The following is an 11,808-nucleotide window of genomic DNA, read 5'->3' on the forward strand; positions in this document are numbered from 1 at the left end:
CTCAGAAAGCACCACTTCAGGCACTTGGATAGCCAACTAAATCTCAAGAACAACAACATAACAATATATACACAGACACTGGGGTGTCCTGTCTGAAGCCAACTTGCTTGCAATGTGTAAACAATCCCTGGCTTTCTGGAGTGTCGAGCATTCAAATTAAAACTCTTGTTCATTAACTGCAAAATTGTCAGTTGTCTCATCAAAGCGACTCTCTTGGTGCATCTAAACCCTGCTTGTGAGAGCTTGTGTTGGCCTTTTGTGTGCCTTTCCCCTTCAGCACAATGCTTCTGCCCTGAGGGGAGGAATTGTGGAAACCTCTTTTTCTCAAGGGCGGGATCTATCTTTTCACTGACTGCAACCAAACATTTTGTTCCACTCAGTATAAGTGTCAATCTCTTTCTGCGATATACTTGCTTGGAATTTACAAAAGACACTCTCAATGTCCTGGTAGGTGAGGGGCCTGATTTGTCCCCTGGGCATCATACCAGTCATGTCCACGCCCTGTGCAGAGACATGTAACAGGCCTACAAGAGCCTCCTGGCAGAGTCTGGCCAGATCCAGTCCTGAGAAACCATCTGTACGCTGGACCAGCAGCGCCAGCTCCTCCTCGCTCAAACAGTATTTGTGCTGAGATTGGGCCAAGAGCTGGTTCATGATCTGGTGTCGAGCTGCGCTATCCGGCAGAGGCACCAGGACCCTCCGGGAAAAGTACCTGCGCAGTCCTTCATCCATATCCTGTGGTCTGCTTGTGGAGCAAACCACCAATACTTGGTTGCCTCCATCCTCGCCCGAGCCCATAAGAAGTGAGTCTAACTGGGCAAGAAGTTCACCTTTAAGTCGGTTGATAGGGCTCTCTTCACTGAGGTGGGCCGACAAGAGCATGTCCACTTCACTAATAAACAGTACTGAGGGCTGCCGGCACCGTGCCACTAGGAATGATGCTCGGATGATTTTTTCTCCATCCGCCAGCCACTTTGTCGCCAGTGTTGAGCCGCTGAGCTGTAGGAATGGTGCTCCCAGCTGACTGGCCAGGCAACGTCCCAGCAATGTCCTGCCACTGCCTCTGGGGCCAAACAGCAACACACAACGCGGGGATGGTCCTAAACTGCTGAACATGTCTGGACGCAGAATGGGCCACAGGACCTCTTCCTTCAGGGTAGCCTTGGCAAGTTCTATACCTGCAATGTCACTCCAATCCACTGGGGGCCCCTGCTGTACAATTTCAGAGGTAACCATGTCCAGGAGGTGAGGATCACTGGTTTTTAGTTGTTCTTCAGCAGGCCGGGAGTTGGAAGTGGATGAGGAGGAGGTAGGTCCAGGTGCTGAGTGAGAAAGGTGGAGACGGTGGTCTTCAGGACCTTGCTCACTGAGGGAGGGGGTGGTAAAGCTGGGAATAGAGTCTGCTGAGCGGGAACCCCCCAGGGTGGAGGAGACGTAGGCTGGTGGAGTCAGAGGCCCACCAGTTGCCTGGCTGCTGTACTTCCTCTGCTGCTCTGATGCAATGGTGGATTGTTTCTGAGGATTAAAAGTTAAAGATGACTTCTCAGCACTCCTGTCAAACCCACCACCACTGGCACTGTTGGAGCCTCCGTTTGTACTGCTGCTATCTGCTACCCTGTACATGGGACTCTCAGCTGAGCTCCTTGCCTGACTGTAGCCAAAGTTACCATAAGAGGGGTCTATCTCTCCTTGACCTGTCATGTAGAAGGCTTTCCTCTTTAGTGAGTTGGAGGAGCTACTGTTGAGAGGGGTTGGGGCAATTGGGGTCAGGTTGTGGCTCTGGTATGGGTATCCAGGTAAAGCAGAAGAGGGAGCAAGGGGTGTAGGTGCAGCAATGCCTGAGGGAAGGTACGAGGAGGGAGGGGGGGCTCCTCCAGGGCTATATCCTGGCCCTACTGAGTTTTGAGCTGGGTAGCCTGCTGGGGGGTAATTATAACTAGACAAGTTGGGGGAGCCTCCATTGTAAGCTGGGACTATAGTGGGGTGGGAGGGTGGAGGAGGAGGTGGTTGCAGTAGCCCAGAGCTGTGCAGTGGAGATGGAAGTGCCGGGGCGGGGGTAGACTGGGAGCTGTAACTGCTGTGCAGGTACGAGCTGCTGTACGCTGGGCCATATTCCTGAGAGGGCATGGAGGAAGAGTGCAGGGCAGTTGCTGTGTGGCTCCCACAGCTACTGCTGGAGTAGCTGGGCTCACTCAGGGTGCTGGAAGCCAGGCCCGGAGAGCTGCACATGCCAGACACCACCTCTGAAGCTGCCGCAACCCCCCCTTTCCTGACGGAAATGCCCTCTGGGATGCAGCTCATGGGGTAGACACCATCCTGCCAAGGCTCAGATTCACCTTTCCGTCCATTCATCACTCCTGGGACACCAGGCGTCTCCGAATATGAGCCCGGCATGTCCAGAATACCAGAGTACTTCTCAGCGTACTTCTTGAGCAGGTTGGAGGCAGTGAGTGCCGAGATGTCGTCATTGGCCCAGGCATATTGGTAGGTGGCCGAGCGCTGCAGGTGGCCAGGTACTGCCCTGTATGCCTCAGCCTTGTGGGCTGGCGAGCGCGTGGTGGACGAAATGTCGAAATGCTGTTCGGCCCACTGGCTGTGCTCGGGGGTCCACTGCATCTTTACGCCTGAGGAAAAAAAGACAGAGATGCGTTAACACACTGTCAAGCTAACATCATTTTAACAATAATTAAAACTGTCCAAAAAGGTGATATTTGTCCAGAGGCGTTTGGTGTGTTATTTGGTGTGTTATTATGGATTTGCATCCAACTAATCAAGATTTGTTAAACCCTACAGCTCACAAGGACTCTGAGAGAGCATCAGCAGGTAAAGTGCGGTACAGAGAGACGCTGGGATGGCTGGTTACGGCAGCCTAATGCACCCTGGCCAGACCAATAAGACAGAGGCATTGAGGGTCACTCTATAATCCCCGGCTCATCTGAAGAGGCTGGAGATGGGTTTGAAAATGCGCCTCGCCGAGTGCCACAAAGCAACACACACACACAAACACACACCTCTGCTTGTGGTACTTTCATTCAATACACACTTAAAGACAAACCTGTGCTCAGACACACAGGCGTTTAAAAAAGAAAAAAGAAAAAAGATCTATGCCTGCACTCCGGCGTGCAGACGTCCATGAGCACACGCGCACGCACGCACATCCACTGACCCAGACAGACAAACACAGGCACACACGCAGGAGCTGTAGCGAGCTATGAATTACAACACATTGTGTCTCAAGCTTAGTTCCTTTCTGCACAGCTCCACCTTGACCTCTCTCTCTCTACCATTCTCTTTACCATTCTGTCTGCCTCTTCTTCATGCCTCCCTGCTGCCTTGTTTTCACTCTCAGCCTCTCTCCTCTTTGCTTTTGTTTGTTATCCATTTTCCACCTCCCCTCCTGCTAGATCTGTCTTTATTTCTCTTCACCTCCTTTTATTCAGACTCCATCTATTTCGATATATATCTCCACTTTTCACTCCCTTTCTTCGAAGCCACCCCTCCTCTTATTTAGTCCCTCTGTGCTCACTTCGCCTCCCTCCCCTTCCCTCCTTCCTTTGCTCCTTCTCATCTCAGACATACTCACCTGGCTCTCCCCTTTATTGCCTCAGGAGGCTGGAGAGCCACTGTTTCCTTTAATCCCAGCCAATGCCATCTGCAAACACTGACAGTCACACAGTGGCTCCATCGTTGTCTCACTATCAAAGCCGTGGCACTATCAAAGGCTGGACTGGGCGTAATCACAGCAGCCGCACAGCAGATTGAACCCTGTTTGATTTGACTTAGTGCACACAAATAAAGGATAATATCGGTGTCATTTAAGCTACTTCCTCCGACTTATTGACTGGCAGCGGTTGCATGTAGAGACCCACAACTGGGGGTCTAGTAAGCAATCCCTGTTTCAAAATTGGTTTATGTGTGTGTTTTTGTGCTTGTGTGAATAAAGCCAGCACGCACAATAAAATGCATTCACGGAGGAGCAAATCTTCCCTTCCTCCCATCCATTTATGCTACTGCAAACACATAAACATGGGGGAAAAAACGCAGAAAGCAAGCACACACAAACAAATCGTTAGCTTCATAGCATAAGTGCCTAAGTCATTGACTTAGTCAAATGACTTAGGCAATTATGCTATGAAGCTAACGAAATACACGTTCACTCTCTCTTGCTCTCTTTTCTGAGGCCCTGTGTTTGTTTGGTAACAACACAGGCAGGGGTGGGGGTGGGGGTATCCCTAGACTCCTATTTCCTCTCTGATTCTTCTCTCTAGCCATCTCTCAGCAGACGCCAGTGGCTAATTAGCAGAATGGCGATCTGCTAATTGTGTTAATTTACAACATTTTAGCCGAGGGGAGTCTTGCCGGGGCTGGCGTGCCCATCACCCTCCCAGTGTAGTGAGCAGGGAACACCTCAGATAGAGCTGGGCGAAGTTTTGTGCTAGCTAAGAGGCTCTTTTAATATTGAGAATATATTAAGTGAAGGCAGCAATATAAAAAGGACAGTATTTCTAAAAGGAAATTACATTTCCAAAAACAGGAGAAAATAAGAACAACGCTCTAGACAAAATTCAGATTTCACACCAGCAAAGAAACATTTAACAGATATTAAAAAAAAATGGCTGCACAACTGCCAAAGAGCACTATTTGCAAAGACAAAATGCTACAAAGTCACATTCCTCTGTGATGATTCCAATGCGTTCATACAGCAGTGTAACCATTTTAATCTGAGTAGCTCAGAGAGTCCACAGAAAAAAATTGTGTTTCCAGGAGTCCATCAGAGGGTGCAGTTTTGTTATTTTTCTTGTTATTTTGTCAGTAAGCCAGTGTCAATGAGTATTGATCAATCCTTAATAGAACAAGATCACTGAAAATATTAAACAATTCAAGGCTGCTCTCAAGCTTGTATTCTAAGCGTCATGTCTGATCCGTAGCCAGGAGCAAAAGACTGCACATAAAGTCTGTATAGTTCCAACATTAACTTTTAAGCATTACCAAATAACTATAAAGCAGATATGGATGAGGACAACAGATTCAGCCATGTGTTCAACTATCTGTAAATACATGTATATATTTATTATTATATTATATTTATTATTATTTATTATAGACCTTTTCTTACAAACAAACTGTCCACTCCCCATCTGATTCAGGGGCTATAATCACTGTATATACTATCAGAGTGACTCTCCTCTCTGCAGTGGCACAGACCTACAGTGAAACAGCATTGCTGACACAGGGTGATTCTGCAGCGTGATTCTGCCACAGAAAAATCCACCTTCAGATGTTTCTTAAATGGGCATTCAACAGTGCTTCAGTTGAAGATTATGGACATAACATAATATTAATTTGGTATAGTGCAGAGCAAGTGGCAGCAAATGTTATAAATATATATTCTATGATATGACACATTCTTTTTAAAGAAATTAAAGATATCACACAATCTCTGTAATAGATGACACCATCTGGGCTGAAATAAACATTTTTCTATAAAAACTGAACAGAGGCTAACTATTGACATCTAGTATATATTCATATTAATGTAGAGAAAAAACTGTATTTTAAGGCTTTGGTTTTTTGTTTTTTTTTTTGCTTTATTGTTAATGCCTGAGTATATATGTTTAACTTTAGAGAAATTCTCATGTCCTCTTGCAGCCAGACAATAAGCCGAAGCACGAAAGCTACATCAAAAGAAAGTTAGCAAGAGATGACCCTGTTAACCTTAGCTATGAACAAAATAAAATACACATTTCAAATAAAATAAAAATCAACTTCAAATGTACACTCAAAACATTTTATTTTCTTAAATATTGCCATTCAAAAGGATCTTAATGTGCACTTGATACAGTAAAACAATCAAATAGGTATGAGCTATATCAAATAAAAGAGCTAGCCAAACTAGCATTAGCTAAGTTTTTCTCTAGCCATTATCATTTATGAATGCCACATCTCAGGTATAATATATCAATCACATATACATAAATGATAAATTGCCTTCTTTGTCAAAAAAAAGTAATGCATGCATTTTTACTGATGTAGTGTATGTGGTGAAACCCCCCCCCCAAAGAAAAACAACGCAGCTAGCAAAGCTAGTGTAGCTTAATAAGGTGCCACACCTTTGGTGTTGCTACTTTTTAATCACATTAATTAACATAATTTGAATCTACCTATTAGCAGAAGACACAGAGAGATGCTAAGTACTGAAAAAAACTGTTCATTTTCTCTTAGACTTATCTGTTGATGACATTTAGGTAATTTGGCGTACCTTTTTATCTAGCTGTGTTATTAGCTAAAATACTCCAGCTTATCTTATTACACAAAATAATTCAAAAGAAGGTGTGAGGATAGAAAGAAATAAGAGTAATATATAAAAATGTTGAAGGTAATAGAAATGAGGAATAAACACAAAAAACAAAGGCCTTCAAAGTCTTAGTCTTCACTCCCTGTAATCCGACATGCACCAAACTCTTATGTGCTCTGTTTAAAGAAACACGATCTTTCTAATACTGTCATTAATAAAGATAACATATATAAAAAGAGTATGTCAGGCTCCATCAGGGCTTTCATCTCTTCTATAATGAGGTTAATGCAGAGAAGCAGTGATTACCCTGCAATGCAAATGAAGGCCAAACGATAACTTGCACTATTTAAATAAGGTAATAGCGATTACGCTACGTTATTCAAATGAGGACGGATGCTTTGAACTGAGCACTTTGAACTTGCTGCTCCTTCTCCAAAACATATGGAAGAGATCGAGGAGGACTGACTTTGGTATCATTCAGGGGTGTATCCTTTAATTCAATGTGATGTAAACCAGGGGCAATGAGCAAAGCAAAGCGCCCTAATGTGATGGTGCAGGTGGGGTGGGGCCTTACTACATCCCTTTACTTGCTATGAATGACCTTGAAAGACATTGAAAGAAAGTCATTGAATTCATTGTCAAAGGGCGATTCAATATCCCTTTGTTATTAAAAGCATCACACATTCATTTTCACAAACAGTCAAGGCTCTTTTCTTTAAAATATAAAATTGTTCTGTTACTTGTGGAGCACAATTTGGCCTTTGGCTGCAGAGGCCTTCATTAAGGTTACAAGATTACATGCGTGGGGCCTCCGGCTTAAATATTTAACAAGAAATATTTCCATTCATTTGTTTTTGGTCTCGTTACAGCACTTTGATCGAGCTGCAAGGCTGCAGACCTGGCAGACATATTTACAGATCATTTGGACAGACACATGCAATAAGGTGTTCAAGTTTTTTTTGTTTTTGTTTTGTTTTTTTAAACCAAGAGTCGTACATGTTGCCGAGAAAAAGGGAGAGAGAGAAATCATGCACTCGGGTGAAACATCCAGCAGAAATCTTCTCCACCTTCTGAAGCGTCTAGTCTGCCAGCTTTTTTCACCCCTCTCCTCCAGCCTCCACATAGAGAAGCCTAATAATTCTCATTACACTCGGCATCCATCTGCATCAACAGAACTGCCTATTACTCTGTGTGTGTGTATATGCAGTAAACAGCTCTTTAGAGAGAGCTAATGAGCTCTTTTAAGTCTGTCTGCTATGTGATTCTGCAAGCGGGGTGTCAGAGCAAACTGCCCATTTCGGTAACGCCATAATTAAGCCGTATGTGTATGTGTGCGTACGCGAAAAAGACATGCTGGCACACATGTTTCCACTGCGTGCGTATACACACACGCCAAGACAAGGCGTACAAATGTGCACCCCTCTTTGTCTTTCTAACATAAACACTCACCAGAGACCTTCAAAAACAAACTATTGTGTCGTAATTCTTTTTTTTCCCCTTCCTTTAAACAAATGCGTTCCGGCCGAGCGTTGGAAGAGAAAGAGGAGGACGAGGAGGAGGAGGTGGAGGAGTAGAAAGAGCTGCATGACAAGCGATAACTTCATCAAGAGAGACCCGTTTTCACGCACCACAGGGGAAATCTAACCAGCCAGTTATTCAAATCCTTATCAAATACACCAGAGGGCATCTTTTAACCCCTAAATCACAGCACAAAAAAACCTCAGTACACAACATACAGTACGCAGCTATTGTTTAATGACATATGTGTGTGCATTTTTCTATGCACGCAGGCCTCGTGTGTGTTTGACAAATCTCCGGACTGCCTCGTTAATGAGTCCGGCACACTGTGACTAAGCCACAGGCTACGCTGTATTGGCACACAACCTACAGTAGAGAGTCAAATAATGTGATTAGGTCCTCCAAAAGGCAATTAATTATAAAATTAGTCATGAGCTGGTGTCTCTCTCGCCCTCGCCCTCTCTCGCTCACACATACATGAGCGCACAAAATCAAAACTGAAATCATGTTTATTCTTTGGAGCAGAAATTGCAATCCAGAAAGTGACAGAAATGTTATTATTAACAACCTTATTTGAACCGAGTCCAAACTACAGACAGAAGTGTTGCTTGCAGAAATTTAATTTCATTTCCATCCTCCATGACAGACTTTTTTTCTCTGAAAATAGCCTGAATTCACATCTTTGAAGCCTTCAATTCAAGTCCAGCCACAGCTTACCATTACAACGACTAGTCTGCCGCAAAGCAACGACAGTAACGACAACAACAACAACAGATAAGGAAGTAAACAGAGCGAGTTCAAAGTCTAGACGGTGAGCAGTGACCGGGAGAGATGAGCTGTCACTAACTCAAAGACGGTGGGTGGGGGTGGGGATTCTGTAAAGATGACAGCTCGGAGCTGCGATATAAAGATATTTGACAAATGACAGCAACTTTAAAAAACTCTAACACCCATTGTAATCAGCGATCTGTGACCTTGGGATAAGTTTGCACAGCCAAACCAGCAAACTCTAAAATATTTCTGGAGCAAAAAAATAAATCAATCTGTTTTTGACACTTTCAAAATATTAGGACATGTTTAATGACGATACCAAGTTTAGCTTACGGGAGAAATCAGACCAAATCACCGTAAATCTCTAACTAAATTCCAGAGGCGTATCCTCGTAACCCCTGCCTGCCCATATCAGATCTTCCTTAAAGCTGTATAAATTGACACTGTCTAAATTTCCTTTTACTAGACAGACTATTGAATGGGTGGGTTAAATGGGTAGGGCGCAGTTAAACAAATGCTCTGGATCAAGGAAATTGTGCGTGGCTTCTTTTGTCATTCAGAGAGGAAATTGAGAGATATTCGGCAGGGGCTCAGCGCTGCTAACGCACGACATTCATCTATAATGCACTTGGCCTGTCCGTCAGATACTCCATTTCCTGTGACTAGCGCAGCGTGCCTAATCACCCAGCTCCATGCAGGGTTCCTTCCTCAAAGACAGCCCTGCACACACACACACACACACACACACACACACACACACACACACACACACACACACACACACAGTTATGAAGTAAAAAATGAAGACAGACACATGCACAATACACGCACGCACACATTGAGCCCACTTAGGCAAAACAGATTATTCTTATCGTGTGAACAAAACATCTGTAAAGACTCTCAACACCAGTGTGCTCTAACAGTGTCACGACCTCAGCAGCATCTCCATAGCGCCTCTTTCATCAGAAAAGCCTTTCACAAGCATGCAGAAACCAGACACATCATCAATAGGTGGAAAGATATAAAGTATGTAACTTAAACCCATTTGTTGCTGCTTAAACATCTTACGGCAGCTGTTTTTCCCCCGTCTGCATTTACACGTATATGGTGAGAAAGCTTCTACTTGAGAAAGAAGGCAAAATCAGCCAAAAGTCATTTTAGAATCTGTGGCTCATTACTCATCCACAAGCTATTAATGATTAAGTACTCCAATAAATCTGCAAATACAAATTAGCTTCTTTTATTGCTATAAATTACATAAGATAAGATAAGATAAGACTTTATTGATCCCACAGCGGGGAAATTTTTGCGTCACCTCAGCTCAGGTACAGATATATGAAGGAAATACAAAAATAACGTGACATAAACAACCTAACACAGAGTGAAAATTTATAAAGCTTTAATAACATGTTTCTACTCTCGTTATTATGGTATCAGCTGCAATTATAATGATTTCACTGGTCTATAAAGATTTAACAGTTAACAGTTAATTTGATCATTTATAAAAATTACTCACGTATTAAAAAAAACTAAACTTAGCCATACTGTGGTAGCTCTTACATTTATAAATCATTTACCATTAGCACCTATTAGTGAAAACAGTTTGACATAATGACTGTTAAGGTACTAAAGTCTGTCACAAATTCTTGTTTTATTACTCATCTATTACTAGCGTGCAGCTAATGGGGACGGCAACAAATTAAAGTATTAACCCCAAAAATACTAAAGCCTACATTTTTATTAATGCTCTGCAAATCTTTAATCTTATTACAGATTAAATAAAAAACAAACTCACTGAGTTTTAAATGCCTGAGTTTGGTAATGAATGCATGGGATATACACACAGACAACTTATCCATGTATAACCCTTATTAGAAGGGTTATACATGGATGCACAATCTGTATGGGAAGACTAGCAGACGCTGAAGCTGGCAGCTTCTGATTAATTGTAGTAAAATGTGACACATTAACACCACAATGCAACAACTTGCTACACAGTATGTAGACTTCAATCTGTTTCCATCATCAATGCGGTCTGACGGAAAGAGTGGTCGCGGAGCTACATCGGCATTCCCCGCTTCCACCTGGGGTGCAGCCGGCAGGATCTTTCAGAGCGGCCCCGAGGTTAACGTGGGGCCACACGCTATCAATACTCCTCTGACGCTCGAATCCATACCTGTGAACCACCACCACTTTGTTTACCTGTGTGTTCAGTAATTAAAATAGATTTCTGAGAGGAGGCCTAATCCTTTCAGAAATGGCATCGATCTGACTACCAATGCACGAGAGGTGCGGTGTAATTTTGTCTGCTTTTTTTTCTTCCCTCCTCCCCTACACTCTGTTCAGCATAACCGAGTGCGCTGAGGACACACTCCCCTGCCTCTTCCTCCTAGACGGAAACTTTGGAAAGTCCTCGACATGAAGGACATCATTTAGGGGCAGAGGAGGGAGGGGGCTACAATAGAGGGGTGGCAGGTGGAGATAATAGAGAGGGAGCCTCTAACCTCGTCTAAAGCTGTCTGTCTTCGTAAATAAAATGAGATAATTATTGAGTGAACAACATTATACGCAGACGACGCACTCTTTCTTCTACCCCCCTCCTACCGGCGCAGTTGTAAATCTCAACAAACACGGTGCTTTTGGACATTAAGTGCTCACTAAGCACAGTGGATGCATCATATTTCAAGAGCAGGCGTTGTGTGGGTGAGGAGCTGGGGAAAATGGAGTGTAATGGTTATCCATTATCTTATATGGCAACGGCAGCAATGATCATTTTCAAGTGACTCATTTCTGGAAGTACCTATCTATTGGCCACTTCGAGAGAAGACTTTGATGGCTAATCCAAAACAACTATTCAGAGGTCATTTACTGCGGCAGCGTGGAGACACTCTGCACAAGAGAACGCTCAAGCCTTCCTCATTATTCAAATACAATCCTCAGGAAGATCTACATGACAAACAGCAGCGCAGCAGCCCCGGAGTGGGTGATTACCTACACAGCACACTCCGAACCAGAGTGGAAACATTAACAGCGCATCAACAAATGAATATATCACAATCCAAGTAAGAGTATGAAAGCGGCACAATAGATATTTGTCAGGGGAATTAAACAATGATACTGGAGCTGTATTAATACGTCGACGCTTGCTCACAGAGAAGCTTAGTAGTCGGTAATGTGGCCACGAGTCATGTCTGCCAGAGAACTTTCATATTAGTCAATCATAT

At 43.6% G+C, this 11,808-nt stretch overlaps 1 pseudogene; it reads right to left on the reverse strand.

The window, feature by feature from the left end:
* Positions 1–345: 345 nt before the first annotated feature.
* On the reverse strand, positions 346–2,616 carry LOC146608538 (fidgetin pseudogene; annotated as a pseudogene).
* Positions 2,617–11,808: the final 9,192 nt, after the last annotated feature.

Source organism: Diplotaxodon limnothrissa, linkage group LG23, assembly GCF_057381915.1.
Source record: "Diplotaxodon limnothrissa isolate DT_005_m linkage group LG23, D_limnothrissa_male_GT1.1, whole genome shotgun sequence".
Taxonomy (NCBI): Eukaryota; Metazoa; Chordata; class Actinopteri; order Cichliformes; family Cichlidae; genus Diplotaxodon; species Diplotaxodon limnothrissa.